This window comes from Vulpes vulpes, chromosome 14 (assembly GCF_048418805.1).
Source record: "Vulpes vulpes isolate BD-2025 chromosome 14, VulVul3, whole genome shotgun sequence".
Classification (NCBI taxonomy): domain Eukaryota; kingdom Metazoa; phylum Chordata; class Mammalia; order Carnivora; family Canidae; genus Vulpes; species Vulpes vulpes.
Window position 1 is genome coordinate 75,587,754 of NC_132793.1, and position 20,086 is coordinate 75,607,839.

Below are 20,086 nucleotides of genomic sequence, written 5' to 3' on the forward strand. Positions count from 1 at the left end.
TAATGAAGGAAAGCTCTTAGGAAATTATAACACAAACAAAACTCATCATTCATAAATATATATATATTTTAAAAGATTTTATTTATTGATGAGAGACATAGCGAGAGAGAGGCAGAGACACAGGCAGAGACACAGGCAAAGGGAGAAGCAGGCTCCCCACAAGGAGCCCCATCCCAGATCCTGGGATCAAGCCCTGAGCCGAAGGCAGACGCTCAACCACTGAGACACCCAGGCGTCCCTCGTCATTCATATATTACTGGGAAAGCACTTCTTCCACTGATAAGGATGCATTTGGATGTGAATATGGATTTTACCTGAGACTTGTCTCCAAGGAATCTAGAATGTTCAGGATGATTTGGGAAGAAGGCATCCTGATGGAAGTAGTGTTAAGACAGCCACAGAACAAGATGAAAGTGTCCTTAGCAGCAAGTGTTTGGCTTTTCTGGAGGTTTGATTAATCCTGGGAGGAAGACTTCATGCTAGAATTTCTAGGGATGAACCTACAAAGCCCATAGGTGGGAGAAGGTGCATGCTTCGGAAGGTTCTGTCCACAGCTAGATGTAAGTGCTGGTCCACGATGTGCAGAGTCGTGTATTTGTAGCTCCCTTTTGTCACATGAACTCAAGCCCCAGCCCAGCACCACAAAGCACTGATTGTCACCTGAGCACTGGGGTGTCGGGTCCTGACAGATGCCCTCTTGTTCTGGTGCTTTTAACTCCTTAGCTCCTGCTATCTATAATTTAGGTGAAAATGTGTGGCCCATTCTTTCTGCCAGCCACTTTTATCCTTTGTTAATCTGCTGTGCCATTTGGAAGCTGAGAGTTGTTTTGTCTCCAGTTCTATTTTACACTGAGTATTACTAAGTACTTAATTTACTATTAAGCAAAGACCAGAAGGGAGAAACAGATTTTAAAACATTTAAAAGCATGTAACTGCCAAAGTGCTTTTTCTAAGGATAAAACTAATGACAGAAAGTTGGTTTTCATCCAAGAGTTTCTGGAAGACAAAAACAATTCATTATAACATACCTTGATTGAACCTGGGGGACACTGTGAGTGGGGACATTGGGTTGAAAGGAGGGCTCTGTGTAAAATTGTGGCTCAGAATTTATGAAGTCATGTATGCCTTCCCCCACTGTGCCAACCACACCAACCTTTCAGGAAGGGGATTTTAACATAATTCCAGGCATATTTTTAATTTAAACATTAAAAAAGATCTCAGTTCTATTAAAAGCATTATGGATATTTTTGCCGATGCACAGAACTAAGTTTTTTAAAAAAACAACCAGGGGCTCCTGAGTGGCTCAGTCAGTTAGGCAACTGACTCTTGATTTTAGCTCAGGTCACAATCTCAGGGTCTCAAGATTGAGCTCAGCCGGGAGTCTCTTTGAGCTTTTTTCTCTCCTTTTCCCTCTGCCCCTCCCCAGTCTCACTCTTGCTCTCTTTCTCCTCTCAAGTGAAAAATCTTTAAAAAAATTTTTTTTCAAAAAAATCCCAAGTAAGGGCCTAAAAAAGTTAAAAAGAATGAGTCACCTGCTTCTCCCAATTCTCTGCATTTTAAAAGCTAAGTAGTCTAGGAAGATACATGTGAGTGGTAGCATATAAAGATTAGTTTTCTGTACTCTCATATTTCTGTGTTTCTTCCTCCCTTTTGTTTTTGTTTTTTGAATTGCGGATTGCATTTAATTGTATGTTTCCACATCCATTTCCCTCATTAAACTTGAGCTCATCTGGGACAGGACCAAGTCTCACCCATCTTAGATTCATTACTGTTTACGTTATGAGTGTGCCTAGTGCTGAGTTGTTTTTCAAAAACTATTTGTTGAATGAATGAAGCATCATTTAAATTATTTATTTTTTGAAAAGGTTTTATTTACTTATTCATGAGAGACACACAGAGAGAGGCAGAGACCCAGGCAGAGGGAGAAGCAGGCTCCATGCAGGGGGCCCGATGTGGGACTCGATCCCAGGACCCCGGGATCATACCCTGGGCCGAAGGCAGATGCTTAACTGCTGAGCCACCAGGCGTCCCTGAAGCATCATTATAGTTCCATGGCTTTGTTTTGCTCTTGGCCTAATTAGATAATTTTTAATTCATAACAAGCACTGGTTCTTAATCATATCAAAAGGTGCTCAAGCTCATTTTTATTATTTTTAAAAATTACTTTAAGATTTTTTTTTTTTTAGAGAGAGAGAGAGGTAGTGGGGAGGGGGAGGGGAAGGGAGAGGGAATCTTTTTCTTTAAATTTTTATTGATTTATGATAATCACAGAGAGAGAGAGAGAGAGAGAGAGGCAGAGACATAGGCAGAGGGAGAAGCAGGCTCCATGCACCGGGAGCCTGACGTGGGATTCGATCTTGGGTCTCCAGGATCGTGCCCTGGGCCAAAGGTAGGCGCCAAACCGCTGCACCACCCAGGGATCCTTGGGAGAGGGAATCTTAAGCAGGCTCCACACTCAGTGCAGAGCCCAAGGTGGGGCTTGATCTCACAGCACTGAGATCATGACCCCAGCTGAAATGAAGAATTGGTCACTTAACTGACTAAGCCACCCAGGCGCCCTGTTCCAGTTCATTCTTAATGAAAGAAGTACCAATTAAAACTCTACTGAGGTACCACTTGGTCACCTGTCATATATTTGTATATTGTACAACACTTTGCTAGTTGTATACACTAATATTATTTCTAGGGAAGGCCTTTGGCTTTATCTATCAAAATACCAAGTGTACGTGCTTTCTGACCCAGGTATTACACTTCCAGGAATTTGTCTGGCAGATACTCTTTCCCAGAAGGCAATGCTACATGTACCAACCTTCATTGCGGCTTTGCTTGCCATAGCAAAAGCCTGGAAATGAACTCAACGTACAGAATAGGGGACTAGTTAAATAAATAATGGTGCAGTCATACAACAGACAATCTAGTTCAGAGGAAAAGGAAAAGAGTGAGGCCGCTCGGTGTATACTGATATGGGATGATTGCTAAAATCTATTGTTAAGGTGACAAAAACAAGATTCAAGGCATTTTGCACTGTACGCTACCAGGTATTCCCTGATGGTAAGTACCGAGGTGTATTTGCACGTGTGTGCATAGCTACCTCTGCATGGACTTAGGAACCCTAGGGATACGGCTGCCGCTGGTTTAGGGAGCTGGGTGGGTCAGGAACAGGGAGCTACGGTTCCTGTCACGCACAACACAAAGAGCCCTATTTGACCCACCTTTTTAACCCTGTTAGGATTAAGGCCCAAATCCTCACAGCCTGCCAGGTGCTTCATGACAAAACACCTACCCACCTCTGCTGTCTTACCTTCAGCCCCTGGCCCTCCCTGCTTGGTCTTCTTTCGGTTCTTCAAACATCGTTTGCTTCCCCACCTCACAGCCTTTGCAGATGCTGTTCCTCTGCTTGTAACACTCCTCCCCTTCATCCTCCCCGGCCTGATTCCCAGTGGTCCTTAGGCCATCAACTTTGAGGCCAATTCATCAAAGTGAACTTTGCTCTCACCCCAGACTCATGTAGTCCCCCGGTAGATGCTCCCAGGACACCCCAAACTCTTTCAGTACCAGACACGACAATTACAATTAATGAATTATTTGCTCACTGTCTGTCTTCCTCACTGAGCCACAAGCAGATGTGTACCATGGTTACTTCCACACGTGTACCTAGCACGGAGCAGGTGCTCATCAACACTTGTGGAGAGAAGAGGCGAGGTGCAGAAGGATGGGGGGAATGAAGGCAGCAGGGAGGGAGGCGTAGGGAAGGCAGCCAGATAGGGCGAGGTGAGGGAAGGAAGAGAGAAGTAACCACCAGAGCATTACAGTCCATTGTAAAGAGCTATCCCCAGGTGTGTTCTTCATTAGTAATCAGCTTGTCACCTGGTGTTCTCAGGTCCACTGGAAAATTATACTGCTAACTCCGTGGCCTTAAAATTTATATTTTATAAAATTGGGTATTTTGGCTTATTGTTTAGTAAAAAAGAATTTATCATCGCTGATGGATTTTTGTTTTACTTTAGCTTACAAATCGTGTTATTCTGAACATTTCTTCTTTTACCACTGAGGGGCAGTAGTAACCTTTTTTCACACAAAAGGTTGTGATTTCAATTTTTTTGAAGGGGAAGATGTTTCTATATATACACGTTAGAGTTTAGGCTATTTTAAATATTCCACATATTTTTACACCGATGCTGCTATGTTTAAGTATGAATCAGATGGTCTTTTGGTTGTATTTAGAATGAGATCAAGCCGCTTTCCCAGCCTCCAAGGCGCTGAACAAGCTCTAGCCACACTGGCCCTCCCATGCCAAGGTCAGCCTCCTTGAAGCCTTGTCACTTCTTATCTCTCCCTGAGGTGGCTGTCCTCATTCAGGTCCTGCAATTCAGAAGGGCTTTCCAGAACCCTTCATTGGAAGTAGCTTTCCTCAGGGACCAGACAGATTTTATGAGGCCCAAAGCTTATGTAATTTGAGAAAAAGAATATGACATTATGAATACAAAAATTCACACAGAAGTGAACACTTATTTAGAATAAGAAAAGAAATCACAACAAAGGACAAAACGAAAAAGCTGACACCAATCAGGAAAGCTAGAAGGACAACATGTATTTTTTTTTTTTAAAGATTTTATTTATTTATTCATGAGACACACACACACACACACACACACAGAGGCAGAGACACAGACAGAGGGAGCAGAAGGCTCCATGCAGGGAGCCCGAAGTGGGGACTCGATCCCGGGTCTCCAGGATCACGCCCTGGGCCGAAGGTAGTGTTAAACCACTGAGCCACTGTGGCTCACCAACAACATGTATTTTTATTAATTAACTGCCTGGCATAACATTTTTTTTACTCTACAATTTTGGCCATGTACTCTTTGGTCACCTCTTCATATGACAATGATGGTGTGATAAGTATTTTCTATAAAATGAATATGAAGATAATCCAATCTTTGGAATAGTATCATTGATCAAAATGTGTTTTTTTAAATTAAAATGTATTTTTATGATTGAGAGTTTAAAATAGTTTTCCTTGGTTTTACTACTCATTTGTTTACTACTCAATGTCATGCAATTTTTAAGATTGTTGTCAAAATTTGAGAAATCTCTGTTGTTTTTTTTTTCATACACGGGCTCTAAGACTTTAGGGCATTTCAAGGACCGTGTTTTGTTTTGGGACGTGTGGGGGTGTGAGCCATGGGTGTGCACACGGCCGCCTCCACACGGCAGCTGCTTTTCCTTCAGGGGCCTCGGAAGGGGCCTGTGCAGATGAAGAGCTCCAGTAGTTTTGTGGTCCCTGGCCATCTATCTCCATTTCCCAATTACTTGTTATCACCTCACTTGGTTTTCATCGTCCTTTTTTTTTTTTTAAGATTTATTTATTTATTTGAGAGAGAGGACACGTGCATGTCAGTTCAGGGTGCTGGGGGGGCAGAGGGAGAGGGAGACAAGCAGACTCTGCACTGAGGACGGATTGTGGCTCCATCCCAGGACTCTGGGATCATGACCTGAGTGGAAATCAAGAGTCAGCCGCTTAACCGAGCCACCCAGGCGCCTCAATCCAAACTTATCTTAATTATACATTTGCCTGTTTACAGACTGCCTTCTCCCACTGCAGTGTAAGCTGGCAAGGAACAGAGCCCTGAACAGTTTTGTCCAAGCTGTGCTCCCAGAGCCTCCCACAGGCTTGGCCTAGGAGAGGGTCTCAGTCATTTGTTGAATGAACGAGTGAATGAATCAACGTGGGATTTAATATCAATCTCTAACATTTGTTTTTACAATTTATGAATGTTGATTTTTCATAAGAGCCATTTTAATGAGACTTAATTGCATATCAAGTGTTGTGAGCACTAGCTGTGCTAATTGGATAATTTTCTGAAATAGCAGTTTTTACTTGAAATCATCACAATGCGTTCATTTCTTTGACTAGAAGTTTTGAATTAGTAAAGCCACGGGATGAGAGTTTAGAATTTGTGTGGACCTCCTATATTTGATAGAGCAGCTTTCAAACTTTCTTACTCCCTCAGCCTCATCTAATCATTTAAAAACAAAACCAAAGAAGTGACACCCTCACACATTTTAAAGTTATTAATTTTTAAAAATAATAAGTTTAAATATTTGCAAAGGCTGTAATTTCTAACAGTGTCAATTGACATTTAATTGGATTAATTAGAAGCAAAATACCAAATCAATTCGATTCCTGCCTTCATCCATTTTAAAAATACATGAATGAACTCTTCTTTAATAGCAGAGAAAAATCCAGTATTCATTTTTCTCCCGTAAATCTGTGTTTTCATTCTACTCCTTCTCCTCCTTTTACTGTCAAATATTTTTATGGCTTAAAGTCTTCTATGGATAGGCCCACCAAACTTTTCTACAACAAAAATATGTATGTACATTTAAATTTAAATTTTTAAGGTTTTTGCGATCATAGGCTCAAAGTATTAAAAAATTCTCTGGATTGAGTTATTATAAGTATTATTAATGCATGGATTAAAAATATGAATATATGACAAATTTTTATATGTAATCATGAAAAGTAAAATTTTGTTAGAAATGCATTTCATAATCAGATGGGTGGAACTAATTTTTCAATAAGTTTATATATCCATGTTTGAATATTATTTACGGCTAGAATTACAGAGGTTAGCATCGATTGTATGCCTATCTGTTGTTTTATAGCTGTAAGTTCTGAGAAACCTTATTCACATAAATAAGCAGATGGCGAAGAGTGTTTCATCTATCACTCAGTTCTCTGAACTCCTTGCAAGTTTTACACCATAAGCTTTATGATAACATATCATCAAGAATTATTCTTAAAGCACTCTCAGCTAACATGTCCTGCTTTTATATTGATAACAAAGAATGAAGAACTATCTGACTTGCCAAAAGATTATGTAATCAATCATTAAAGTCATTCACTTTCTCAACACCAGGATTTAGGAATCTGTTTGGTGTTTCAGGATTTTCACATTTTTGGACAATCTTGGGTTTTACAATGAAAAGCCAGAGATAGATTTGGGATGAGTGACAAGTACAGTTTGAAAAATTTTTTGATGGGGAGTAGTTATTAAAGGAGAGGTGGTAAGGAGAACCTACAAACACCTGGACCAGAGGTATATTTTCAGGCAGACTAATGGCAGGAAACAGTCCTTTCAAATGCAAGTTGAGGATCTGAAATGGATGTCCTTAAAATGACCTCTGTGTGTGTACCAAAGTGGGAGGTCACAGAGTCACATTGCTGTTGGAAGACCATGTGTTCTGAACCCATTTCAGAACCAGGTGTCCCCCTCTCACACACCTTCCCTAATCCTTCACTCTTCTAGCAATTAATGATTTTCTTTTCTTTTCTTTTTTTTTTTAAGAGAGCTTTATTTATTTATTTATTCATGATAGTCACACAGAGAGAGAGGGGGACAGAGACACAGGCAGAGGGAGAAGCAGGCTCCATGCACTGGGAGCCCGACGTGGGATTCGATCCCGGGTCTCCAGGATCGCGCCCTGGGCCAAAGGCAGGTGCCAAACTGCTGTGCCACCCAGGGATCCCTTTCTTTTCTTTTCTTTCTTTTTTTTTTTTTTAAGATTTTACTAATTTATTCATGGGAGACACAGAGAGAGGCAGAAACGCAGGCAGAGGGAGAAGCAGGCTCCTCACAGGGAGCCCCATGCAGGACTCGATCCCCAGACCCTGGGATCACGCCCTGAGCCACAGGCAGATGCTCAATCACTGAGCCATGTAGGTCCCCCCAAATTAATGGTTTTCTTAAAAAAAAAAACTCAATTATAATTAGCTGAGAAAGTTCCAGCAATTGCAGTCAAGACTAAAATATGAATAAACTGTAGAGAAGGAAAAACGCATTAGGCTCTGGAAGTATACTGTGTCAACCTCTATGCAACTTCTTTGGATCTATTATTTATCTAGAAGCTTTACACTTGACAAACTGTAGTGAGAATATCAAGGGTGACCAACAATCTTTAAAGGCAATTGGTCAGATGATAATAATTTACAATCACATTCACCAGGGTAAGAAACACACTCTTTTAGAAAAATAAGTTGAAATTAAAATACAAATCTGCATTCAGTGATGAAGTTTCAATTCACTTAGCAAATATTTATTAAGAGCCTACCATGTGCCAAGAATGTACTGGTTGCTAGAGATTTTGAAATTAATTCTTAAACTAATTAGCTTATTGCAGAGAGGCATGCACAGGGTGATTAAGAGCAGCTGACGCTAGGGCCACCTCTGGCTTAACTCAGCTCCATTCTTTTGGTTTAGGGGGGCTTTAGGCAAGCCTCAGTTTCCTCTTCTTGAAAATGGAAACACAAAGTAGTTCCTAGTATTACTGTAGGGCTGGAGGAGATAGTCAAGTAATAACCACTCAGAAAATGCTGACTTCCCACTTGGTTATTATTATCAACATTGTTTTTATTCCTCCCTCCACTCCAGCACCTGGCATGATACCTGCACACAGGGGAAGACAGGCAATAAATGCTATTGAGTCCACAAATGAATGGACACATAACAACAAACACTTTAATATGCCACTCTATCCGGGTTTTTTAAAACTTTTTTTAAAAAAATATTTTATTTATTTATTCATGAAAGAGAGAGAGGGGGGCGCAGAGACACAGGCAGAGGGAGAAGCAGGCTCCATGCAGGGAGCCCAACGTGGGACTCGATCCTGGGACCCCGGGGTCACACCCTGGGCCAAAGGCAGGCGTGCTCAACCCTGAGTCCCCCGGGCATCCCCATGCCACTCTATCTGTAAACAAAGGAATTACATTGTGAGCAGAATAGGTTATTATCAAATGTACGGTTTTATTTAAGATATTCAGTCTACTCTGATGCTAAATAACTTTTATTTCTGCCCCCTGCTGTTCAATGAAGGCGTAAGTAAGTCTTACCTATAGTTAGCCTTATAGGTTTTCAAACATTCACCCATCATTTTTTTTTTAACCAGAAAATGATGGGGTAAGAATGATTGTAGGCTCTTTTAAAATTATACAAAATAGGGACACCTGGGTGGCTCAGTGGTTGGGTATCTGCCTTGGGCACAGGGCATGATCTTGGGGTCCTGGGATCAAGTCCCACTTGGGGCTCCCTGTGAGGACTCTGCTTCTCCCTCTGCCTGTGTCTCTGCCTCTCTCTGTGTGTCTCATGAGTAGATGAACAGAATCTTTAAAAAAAAAGTATACAAAATAGTTGCAGGAAATCCAAAAGTTTCCCAGAACTACATGGGTCAGGTGGGAACACGTTTCATGCTATTGAGACTTCTCAGGTGCAAGTGGGGAACTCATGCTACTGTGTCCTGTTGAGCGGAGAGTTTTAGAAGACCTTGGGCGGCATATTACTGGGGAGCATTTGTCTTGTGCCCACTGAAGCTGGCCTAGCAGCCAGCTAGGGGCAATTCTCCCCTTTCCGAGGTGCATGGTCCAAGTTCCAGGCCTCCGGGGGCTTCCTAAGGATCCCTTTCTGTTTGCCCCCCTCTCCCCGCCTCTACTCCCACTGCTTTGCTTGTCCAGCCCGGGGCCAGGGAGGCTGGGGTGGGCGCCTGTAGAGCCCACTGCGGGGAGCCCATATCCCAGGACACATAAGGCTTCAGCTTTGGTGACTTCAACATGCTTTTTACATTGACCTGGATCTTACTTCCTGCTCTTGGCCATTCAAAAGGGTCTTGGGTGATTAAAATTCGGAAACGTAAGTAAAGCCTAGGAACTAGACAGCAGGCTTCTCTTTGATCACTCCACCTGGCTCCATGAATCCAGTCCTGAGTATGCGTGAGGAAATATATTTTAAAGTTTCCCTTAAAATAAATATCATTATTTCGAATCACACTGCCTTTTGAGTACAGCACGAATTTAAAACTATTTGTTAGGTTACGTTAGGACTTGAGGTGATGTTGGTACTCCCCATCTCTTGTCCTATTTGAAAACTTAAAGCCTGGCTACTGAATTGTGCAAGCAGTTGGAAGAGGAGAATTAGTAATTTGTTTTGTTCTCCTCCCTAGCTCTGTTTTTCATTCTCCGCACGCCTACTCCTGCCCACAAATCCAGGGCTACAGTCATTCTCTCTAAAACATATTTGCGCCTACAATGTACTCACTGGTTAATTTACACAGCTCTGATTCATCCTGACAGTCATACGCTTCCGACAGGTGAATACCTCAGGGCAGTCACCTGGAAACACTTTTCTCTAATAACACGTATGTTCATGGGGGTGCTGAGTATCACCCTCATTCTCCAGGCATAAGATGCGCCAGAGTCCTGGGTTCTCGTCCTGTACCCTTAAGATATTTGTACTTTTTTTTCATGTTTCGTTTTATGAGTGTCTTAGCAATCATTTTTAGTTTTTCTAATCTTCTCAATGATCCTTTCATTGTCCCTGTGGTTTTTCTTTTCCCATCTAGTTTGTAATACAATACTTTGTTGTTCTGGTAATATATTAGTGGGAGATGATTTCTGTGGGGCCATATAAATAAATAAGTAATGAACCGTGGAACCTGCAGTGAAAAATGGGGACGTTGCAGGAAGAAAACTTTAACGGAAAGAATAAGCTGGCTGAAGGCTGGGTGTAGGGCCTGCTGTATCTAGGTAGGGAGGGTGCATCTTTCGGCTTCTCTTTCTCTCCTGCTTCCTCATTCCCTCCTCCCAACCTGCAGTTGCCCTTGGCTGCTCAGAAGCTCAGAATTCTCATGTTTCCCAGCTTCCAGTCAGAAGGAGAAGCCATCCCCTTGGAGGACAAGCTTCGGGGGGACGGCTATGCGCACCATATGTCTGCCTGTCTTTAAGCTACTCCCTCACTTACAGGAAGGCTACCCAATAGCCATTAGTGTATAAGATGACTCACCCCCAGCCATGGTTGATTGGACCAGGACAGAACATCTAATCCAGACTGCCAATCAGATTTCCTCTCCACAAATCCTGACTCATTTTAAAACCCCAACTGTGATCCAAAGCTCTTTCCTCCTTTTCAGCACATGAAGTCTTACGGCCCCAGTGACTTATGTGTGATCTTGTTTGTGCATATGAGTGATGGGGGAGTGCATTCTTCTCTCACAAAAGCTCTCCTTCCACGGTGGCCTGGCCCCTCTAGCATGGGAAGAAGGAAGAGAGAACAAGAAGACATGTCTCCTCAGGTGAAGTACTCTGCACTCCTCTTGAAGTTCATTGTTGCTGAGAGACATGGGTGGAGACTCTTCAGGGATGTGAGGCCAGCTGATACCAGAGGGAGGCCTTTGAGAGATCTGGTGACTCCAGACCTGAAGCCTCCTACCACATTCCTCTGGTACATGTCATGATGGTCCTTGACAAATCTGAAGCCTCCAATCTCACACACCTTCTGTGGTTTCAATCTGGGGTCTAGGAAAAGGTGAGCAGGCTCATTCTCTTCACCTCTGAGGAACTGAGAATTTGAGGGTTGTTCATTGGCTCCTCTCCTGATTATATCACCACATCTTTGGCCTCAATGCTCACTCCCCTGCTGGTAGTTTAAGATAGGCAGGCAAGGCCAGTCCCACAACCTAGGCCTGAAAGGTAAGGTTTCTCTTTCTCTCAGAATCCTACCAACTTGGAGTGCTTTCATGGAGTTCCCCTCCCTCAGCTTTGGAGAAGAGGCCAAACCAAACACCAGATTCTTTTTATCAAACTTTGTCTTTCTGCCTAAAAGGAGAAGTTCTCTTTTTAGGCCTTTTCATGATAGAACCCCACAAAACAGTCTAGTTTCTCTGGCTCCTGTGAATATTGGGAGGGGTGTCTATAGTTAGCAATTGTTCCTTCTTTATTTCAGCCCTGAGAATTTCCTCTTTTTTATTTTTAAGATTTAATTTTTAAACTTATTTATTTTAAAGATTTTATTTATTTATTCATGAGAGACACAGAGAAAAGGGCAGAGACACAGGCAGAGGGAGAAGCAGGCTCCACGTAGGGAACCCGACGTGGGACTTGATCCGGGTCTCCAGGATCATGCTCTGGCTCGAAGGCAGTGCTAAACTGCTGAGCCCCTGGGGATGCCCTCATTTTTAAATTTAAATTTAATTTGCCAACATGTAACACCCAGTGCTCATCCCATCAAGTACCCCCCTCAGTGCCTGTCACCCAGTTACCCATCCCCCCACCTGCCTTCCCTTCCACAACCCTTTGTTTCCCAGAGTTAGGAGTCTCCCATGGTTTGTCTCTGTCTCTAATTTTTCCCACTCAGTTCCTCTCCTTTCTCTTATAATCCCTTTCACTGTTTCTTATATTCCAAAAATATGGGACGCTTCACGAATTTGTGTGTCATCCTTGCGTGGGGGCCATGCTAATCTCTGTATCGTTCCAATTTTAGTATATATGCTGGTGAAGCGAGCACTAAGATTTCATTTTTTTAAGTAATCTTTAAGGCCAATGTGGGGCTCGAACCCACAACCTCAAGATCGAGTTGCATGTTCCACTGACTGAACAAGCCAGGTTCCCCTCCTAATTTTTCTTTTTCTTTTACGACTCCTTTATTTGTGTTAGAGAGAGAACAGGGGAAGGGGCAGTGGGATGGGAGAGTCCTTGAGCAGACTCCCGGCTGAACGAGGAGGCGGATTCAGGGCTTAGTCCTGCCACCCCGAGACGATGGCCTGCGCTGAACCCAGAAGTCAGTTGCTTAACTGATTGTGTCACCCAGGTGAACCCCCCCACAACTTTTCTAAATACAGCACTAACCCTGCTGTGATCCCTGCATCATTCTGCCAATTTGAGGGCCAGGGCGAGCTCTCCACCAGAAACTCACAACCATTCCACTGCTACAGCTCAAGGAGATTTCTGTTATTTGCAACTAGAGTCTCAGCCACTATGCCATCAGATAAATTAATTCTTTATTTTTTTAGGGTTTTATTTATTTATTAATGAGAAACATACAGAGAGATACACAGAGACACAGGCAGAGGAAGAAGCAGGCTCCCTGTGAGGAGCCTGGTGCGGGACTCCATCCCAAGATCTCAGGATCATGCCAGAGCCAAGGCAGGCGCTCAACCACTGAGCCACCCAAATACCCCATATAAATTAATTTTTATTCTATACTTATAGCTTTCCCCAGTGGCATGCATTTGGTAAGAGCATTGCCCATAGACGTGAACGGGTGCGCAGAGGAACGGCTCTTTCTTGCACCCTTCCAGTCTTCCTGAGCGTGTGTGTTGGGGGCGGGGGGTGCTGCAAGGCTGGCGTTTCAGGAGGCCTGGGGCGAGCAGAGCCCGCCGAGCTGGTGCCCCATGCCCTCCGCGGGGAGGCTCCTTGGGACGGGCGGGGCTGCAGCTCTGGGCTGCAGGTGGCGTCCTGCCCTCTGCTGCGGTGTCGCCAGCACGGGGCTCCTCAGCCCCAGCCGCGTCTCCCCAGGTGACCCTAATACTTGGTAAGGGTTGCAAGACTCCAAGTAAAGCAAATGAGGGGCGCCTGGGCCGCAGACAGAGGCCCAGGGCGGGACCCGGGTCCCGGGATCGAGTCCCGCGGGGGGCTCCCCGCATCCACCTGCTTCTCCCTCTGCCTGGGTGTCTCTCTCTCTCTCTCTGTGTGTGTCTGTCGTGAATAAATAAAGAAAATATTTTTAAAAAGCAAATGAAGGGCAGCCCCGGTGGCTCAGCGTTTGGCTCTGCCTTCAGCCCAGGGCGTGATCCTGAAGACCCGGGATCGAGTCCCGCGTCGGGCTCCCTGCATGGAGCCTGCTTCTCCCTCTGCCTGTGTCTCTGCCCCTCACTCTCTGTCTCTGTGTCTCTATGAATAAATAGAGATAAATAAATAAAAAATAAAATAAAAAACTTGAATAATATATTAAATTTTAAATAATATTTTAAATTTTATTTTTTAATAAAATTAAAAAATAAAGAAAAAATTTTAAAAATTAAAAAAAAGAAAAAGAAAAACCAAGTGAAGTCACGGAGGCGCTGGTGGATTGCAAATGCAAGGACAGGCAAGGTGTTGGAGATCCTGGGTGTCGGCTCTGGACAGACCCGGGGCGGGGCGGGGGGGGCTGCTCTGGCCGTGGCGTGAGGTGGCGGGGGCGGGCGGCTCCGGTGCGAGGCGTGCGCGGGGTGCGGGCCACGGGCGGAGGGCCCCGGGGCGGGGGGGGGCGGTGTTTGGGCGACGGGGGGCCGGGGCAGGCCGGGAGGGGGAGGGGGTGGTTGAGGTCACGCCCGCGCCCTGCACCCGGGCTCCTCCCCGGGTGTCTGCACTCCCGGGACCCCCGGCTGCGCGCCCCAGCGCTCCCCGCCGCCCAGTCCCGCAGGTGCGGCCGCCCGGTCCCGCAGGTGCGCACAGGTGCGCACACGTGCGGCTGGCGCGGCGGCGAAGCGCTCACCTGTGCGGCCACCTTGCGGGAGGCTGCGGTCAGGGACCCAGGTGAGCGGCCAGGCGAAGGGCGAGGCGCGCGGGGGCCCCGGAACCGGCCTCCTGGCCCAGGGAGTCGGGGCGCGTCACCTGGCGGCTCCGTGCACCTGTGCGGCGGGGCTTCCCGGGGCCGCTCCGCCCCCCTCTCGCCCAGGGAGGAGGGCGCCTGACGAGTCTCCAGAGTTCCCGCTCCTAACGTGGCTCGTCCTGGGGCGACCGTCACGTCGGGGAGCAGATATTCCTCGCGCTCTTGCCACTTGGGAGCTCTGTTCTACGACCTCAGGTAGAGCCGCCGCAGCCGGCAGCTGGGGTGGAAGTGAGGTCCTGGGAGAAGCCGGGTTCTTCAGTGTTCTTGAGGTTGGGCTTCTAGATGATTGAGGATTTCCGTGTAAACGCTTCCAGAATTGAGTGAATGGATTGTTTAGGATCTATGACAGCCTGTGCCACCCAAGGGTCACAAATTGGCCGAATTCAGGCTCATTTTATTTAGATACCAACAGGGTTGGGGGGGGGGGCGGAAACTGGATTTGAATGTCCTTGTGCAGTCTGCGGTCTCCGATTTACTCCAGATCCCACCATTAATCTATTATTATTATTATTATTATTATTATTATTATTATTATTTTATTTATTTACTCACAAGAGACACACAGAGGGAGAGGCAGAGACACAGGCAGAGGGAGAAGCAGGCTCCAGGCAGGGTCTCCAGGATCACGCCCTGGGCTGAATGCTGGTGCCAAATTGCTGAGCCACCAGGCATCCCTCTCCCCACTTTCTTTTTTTTTTTTTTTTTTAAGATGTTACTGATTTATTTGACACAGAGCAAGCACAAGCAGGGGGAGCAGCAGAAGGAGAGGGAGAAGCAAGCTCCCCAACAAGCAGGGAGCTCAACATGGGGCTGGATTCTGGGACCCCAGGATCATGACCTGAGCCCAAGGCAGGTGTTAAACCGTCTGAGCCACCCAGGTGCACCCCCCCCCCATTCACCATAAGTTTTAAACAAGCTCCTTCATACATATATATTAACTCCTTGGCCCCAAGATTTTTGCGTTTTTATTTATTTATTTATTTATTTAGGAAAAATTCCAGAATTAAAAGTAAAAAGAATGGTATAATGAATATACCTATACCACCCCCCAGCCCTGGAGACTGCTGTTGTGATCCTTGGTGAGAGCAACAGAGCTGCACAATCCGCTTTTTTACAAAAGCTTTTCTTTCCTTCGTTTGACATGCTTCACTCTCATTCTACCCTAGCTTTCTAGTCATTCTTTGCGTTTCTATGGAAGCAGCATCTTTTTATACACTTTCCCACATAATCACTCAATACATGTCTGTTGAGCCCCCTATATGTGCCACATCCCCTTATTGGTCCTGGAGCAAAACAGCAGGGAGCAAAACAAGTAACTCAGTGTCTATGACAGGAAGCATTCAGAAGGTTTTGAGTTGAGGAGGGAGATGATCTGCTTAGTTTTTAAAAGCATCACCCAGGGGCACCTGGGTGTCTCCGTTGGTTAAGCATCTGACTTCGACTCAGGTCATGATCTCAGGGTCCTAGGACTGAGCCTGGCGTGGAGCCCTGTGTGGAACCCTGTGCTCAACAGGCAGTCCGCTTGTCCCTCTCCCTTTGCCTCTTCCCCAACTCATGCTCTCAGTCTCTCAAATAAATAAATAAAATCTTTACCAAAAAAAAAAAAAAAAAAGCATCACCCAGGATACTCCATGCAGAATAGATCTGAGGAAGCAGGGAGACTGCTGGAGATGCTTGTGTGATAATGTAGGTAAGAGATGATGGTGGCTTGGTCCAGGGAGACAATGGGAGGAAGGACGTGAAAAGCAGTCAGATTTTGGATATATTTTGAGGGTAGATGTGCCAGATTTTGTTCATGGATTGAAAGTGAATGTGAGAGACAGAGAGGAGTGAAGGATGACTCCCAAGATTTTGGCTTGAGCAACTGGGAGATTGGAGCCGCCATATACTATGATGGAAGATGGTGTGGCAGGAGCAAGTTTAGGTGGACGAGGGGAGAACAGGGCTTTGTCTCAACAGTAAGCTGGGCTGCCCCTAGGGTGTGGGGGAGGCTCTGGGAAATATTCTTATGGAACACAAATTGCTGTCTATATAAGCAATTTGATTTGAACAATGTATTTGATATAAAATGTGTTTAAAAATTCATAAACTTGGGATCCCTGGGTGGCACAGCGGTTTAGAGCCTGCCTTTGGCCCAGGGCGCGAGCCTGGAGACCTGGGATCGAATCCCACATCAGGCTCCCGGTGCATGGAGCCTGCTTCTCCCTCTGCCTATGTCTCTGACTCTCTCTCTCTCTGTGTGACTATCATAAATAAAAAATAAAAAAACCAAAAATTATAAAAATAAAATAAAATAAAATAAAAATTCATAAACTTATTTGAGGTTTGGTGATTGGCCATGTGATTTAGAATAGTGAGTTGAAAAGAGGTACTTCTGTATTTGCTCCTTGTCTCACCAGTGTACGTGAAGATTACCATTTCTTCCTGTTGAGGAACAGGAACCAGCTCTTCCTGTTCAATATTGTCAAACGTGCCACCTATCATATTTTCCACCAAGAGCAAAAGATAGTCAACAGATAGTATGCTATTGCTGCTCTCAATGCCATGGTTCTTTGGAAACTGTTTGTATTGACACAATATAGATCTTGTGTCTGCCGTTGCCTAATACGATTTCCTTAACTAATGCTAATTACATGGGTCTTCCTGATGCTACATCATCCATAGTGAAGCCTGGGGCTACTGGCTTCCGCACTCTCAGAGGTGACTTCTGTGCTTTTTGAATGACCACAAGGGCATGTCTTACCCAGAATATGTGGTAATATATGAATGATAATTCATTTCATGATAAATGTACCCCTGGGAATTCTAAAGTGTAAATGTAGAGGATTGCATCTTCCGATCATGTTGTTAGGCCATAAACAGTGCCTTCCTAGGACGTGATTGACTGTGTTGACTAAGTTCCTGCTTTCAACACTCATGCACCAGTAGGCCCAGCTGGAAGAAAGGCTCCATTCACTCAAGGAATGCCCATCCCTCGTCTGGCATGCCTTAATCCTAAATTGGGAGACTAGAACAGTGCCATGTCCATAAGAAGCCAGAGGACATCGATGGGAATACCCTGTTGACATTGTGGAACAATGTTTGGAAAACCCTCAGAGGAGAAGCATGGTCACTCCTAGAGGAGGCCTGACACTGTGGCAGAACCTGTAGAGGGGTGGGGTGGGGGTGGTATTGTTGGCGGGGTGGTAGGAAGTGGCGATGTCTGGGGAAGGATGCACAGGGCGAAGAACACCCAGTGCCACCCCTGCTGCTCTGGACTGCTGTGGACTGTGGGTAACGCTGAAGTGGAAACCCCAACAGTTGAGAGCCATTTCGGGTCCCTGTAGGCTGCTCAAGTCAAGGGCTGACTGAGATCTTTGGTGGCCCTGAACCTGTCCTGTGTCTAACATGAGTCATATGAAAACAGGGTTGGCACTAGACTGGACACCTCATCTCTCTTGATTTTGGGACATTAACACTGTCCATCCCGTCCCTGGGTGCCCCTGCAGAAACTGGGGCCAAAAAAGAGTCTCAGGGATCCTTGGGGCATTGGGTTACTCCAGGAGTGGGGTGGAAGGGGGAGCCATAGGATCTCGGTATGGAGGGCCATTGGGCACCTAGAAGGGAAAAGATAGGGACCAGATCCCATGCTGACCTGTCCAGGCTCGGGGAACCGCTTCTAGATGGCTCAGCTGGCCCTGACCAGTCTTAGCCACTAGATAGGGACTTAGAAAATCTTGAGGAAGGCATTTCTGGTGAACAGGCCCATATTTAGGGCAACTCTGCTTGGACGACCGCCAGTAGGGGCTCAGGGCCCAAGGTCCAGGGGCTGGCTTGCATCTAATGGTCAGACCGATGTCAACACAAGTTCTTGGGGATGGTCCAGTCTGGAGATCTAAATCTGGGAGCCGTTAAGATTCTGGAAACGGCTTTACAGAAGAAGGAAAAAGTTCTGAGCCTTCTAGTTCCCACCCTCCACCACCTTATAAAATGTGAGAAGGTGGTTCTCTCCCTTCCCAGGTAGATGAAAAACCCCAAACAAGAATTACTGACTTGATGGTTTCTACGACTTCCATAGCTTACACAAAGCTACACAGAACTCCGAGTCCTGAAAACAGAAGCAGTTCATAATATGAAAAACCACAGACTCAAATCTCCCTACGAAGCAGTACCTGTGGGAAGGAATGACATTTTTCATTTCCCACTGCCAGACAGACTCTAGGCTAATAACATTTTCCCTACCCTCTGAACAGTGTTATTTGTTTTCTTCTGCTGTCTGTGTAGTCAGGGGAATAATTAATTAACAGTTAAGTCTGCTGGAAACATACCACCAAGTGGCACTCGGTAAATATTTGTTCACAACGAGGAGGCTATTGCGTATCTATACCATCAAATTAGAAACAGAAAATTGTGGAGTTTTTTTCAGCAAGGTATTAGAGGTTTGTCATTGTATGGATGAGAAAATCGAAGGTCAGAGAAGCGAGGTGATTTATTCAATGTTGTACAGCGCGGTTGGGGGAGAGCAAGCCTTATACCCCGAATTCCTGATTCTAAATTTATTCATTGCTTTTTCTGCTACATTGAGCCAGTGTTTTGGGGAAATGGCTGAATTCCACTAAGCAAATTCATATGTTGAGACATTAACCTTTCCAAAGAACAGGAAAATCTCATTAAGTCAGAATAATTGGAAGAATGGCCAGGGTGAATTGGGGGAAAAGTCTGAACTATTTTCAGAGATACTCAGCTTTTTCCTTTCAAGGCTGTAGAGTAAATCAGAACAAATAACCACAAAATGAGGCCAAGGAGCGGTCTCCCTGAACCTGTGTGAAGGAATAAACAGGAATAATTTAAAAATGGTACATTTACAGTTTGCATGTACGTGATGACTAAAAATACTATAGGCATTTGGGGAATTAAATTTTTGTTAAAAATAAACTAAATGTTTCCCCTTGAAAACTCCTCGCAAAAATTTACATATGGACTTTTACAAATATGTCAGTCAAGCCATGTGTTAAAATTATCCTGCCTCTGATTTGGTGGCGTGTAAATTAACCTGTTTGCTCTGCTGTACTCCAACTGGCATTATTTCTACAGCTCACAGCAGTACGAACGGTGGCACCTGTCTCTCACTTTCTATCCCTTTGATTTTTTTCACTCACCCAAGGCCCATAGAGCAGCCTCCAGCTGCTCAGAAACCGGAGGCGTTTTCTATCTATTCCTTCCTCCGCCCACACTCCCACCAGTTTTCACCAAGTGACCCTCCCCTTGCGTCACCATCTGTGAGAAGTCTTCCTGTTTGGCTGCCGGTCAGATTTTCCACTCACACACGAACATAAAGTTGTTCCTGACGATGTTTAGACATCCTAGGCCTTGCTGTCTCTGTGTGGAGCAGAACTGTCGCACATGCTACTCCTCAAGCGGTTGGTAGGCCTCTCCTGGTTTTCTCTCTTCAAACTGCCTTCTTCCTCCCTTACTGGGTAAGAACTAGGGTTGTTACCTGGCAGGTAGCCCATGGCGGGGGGGCCACACCGGGCAAGGGGAAGGCATTGATTAACAGGCTATTTGGGAAAACAGTCTGGGTGATGCTCACAGCGGAGCTAGGCACTCAAAGCAGGGAAAAAGGAAGATCTCTGGGGCAGATGGGTGCTTATAAGGCTTTGTTTGCCCGGTGAGTTGTCCTGGATAGGACT

General features: G+C 45.2%; 1 non-coding gene across 1 annotated transcript; it reads right to left on the reverse strand.

Moving 5' to 3' along the window:
- Positions 1-12,228: 12,228 nt before the first annotated feature.
- Positions 12,229-12,332, reverse strand: LOC112919763 (U6 spliceosomal RNA). Its single transcript, XR_003234960.1, has one exon. It is a non-coding gene; the product is annotated as a U6 spliceosomal RNA (small nuclear RNA).
- Between the last annotated feature and the right edge of the window lie 7,754 nt (positions 12,333-20,086).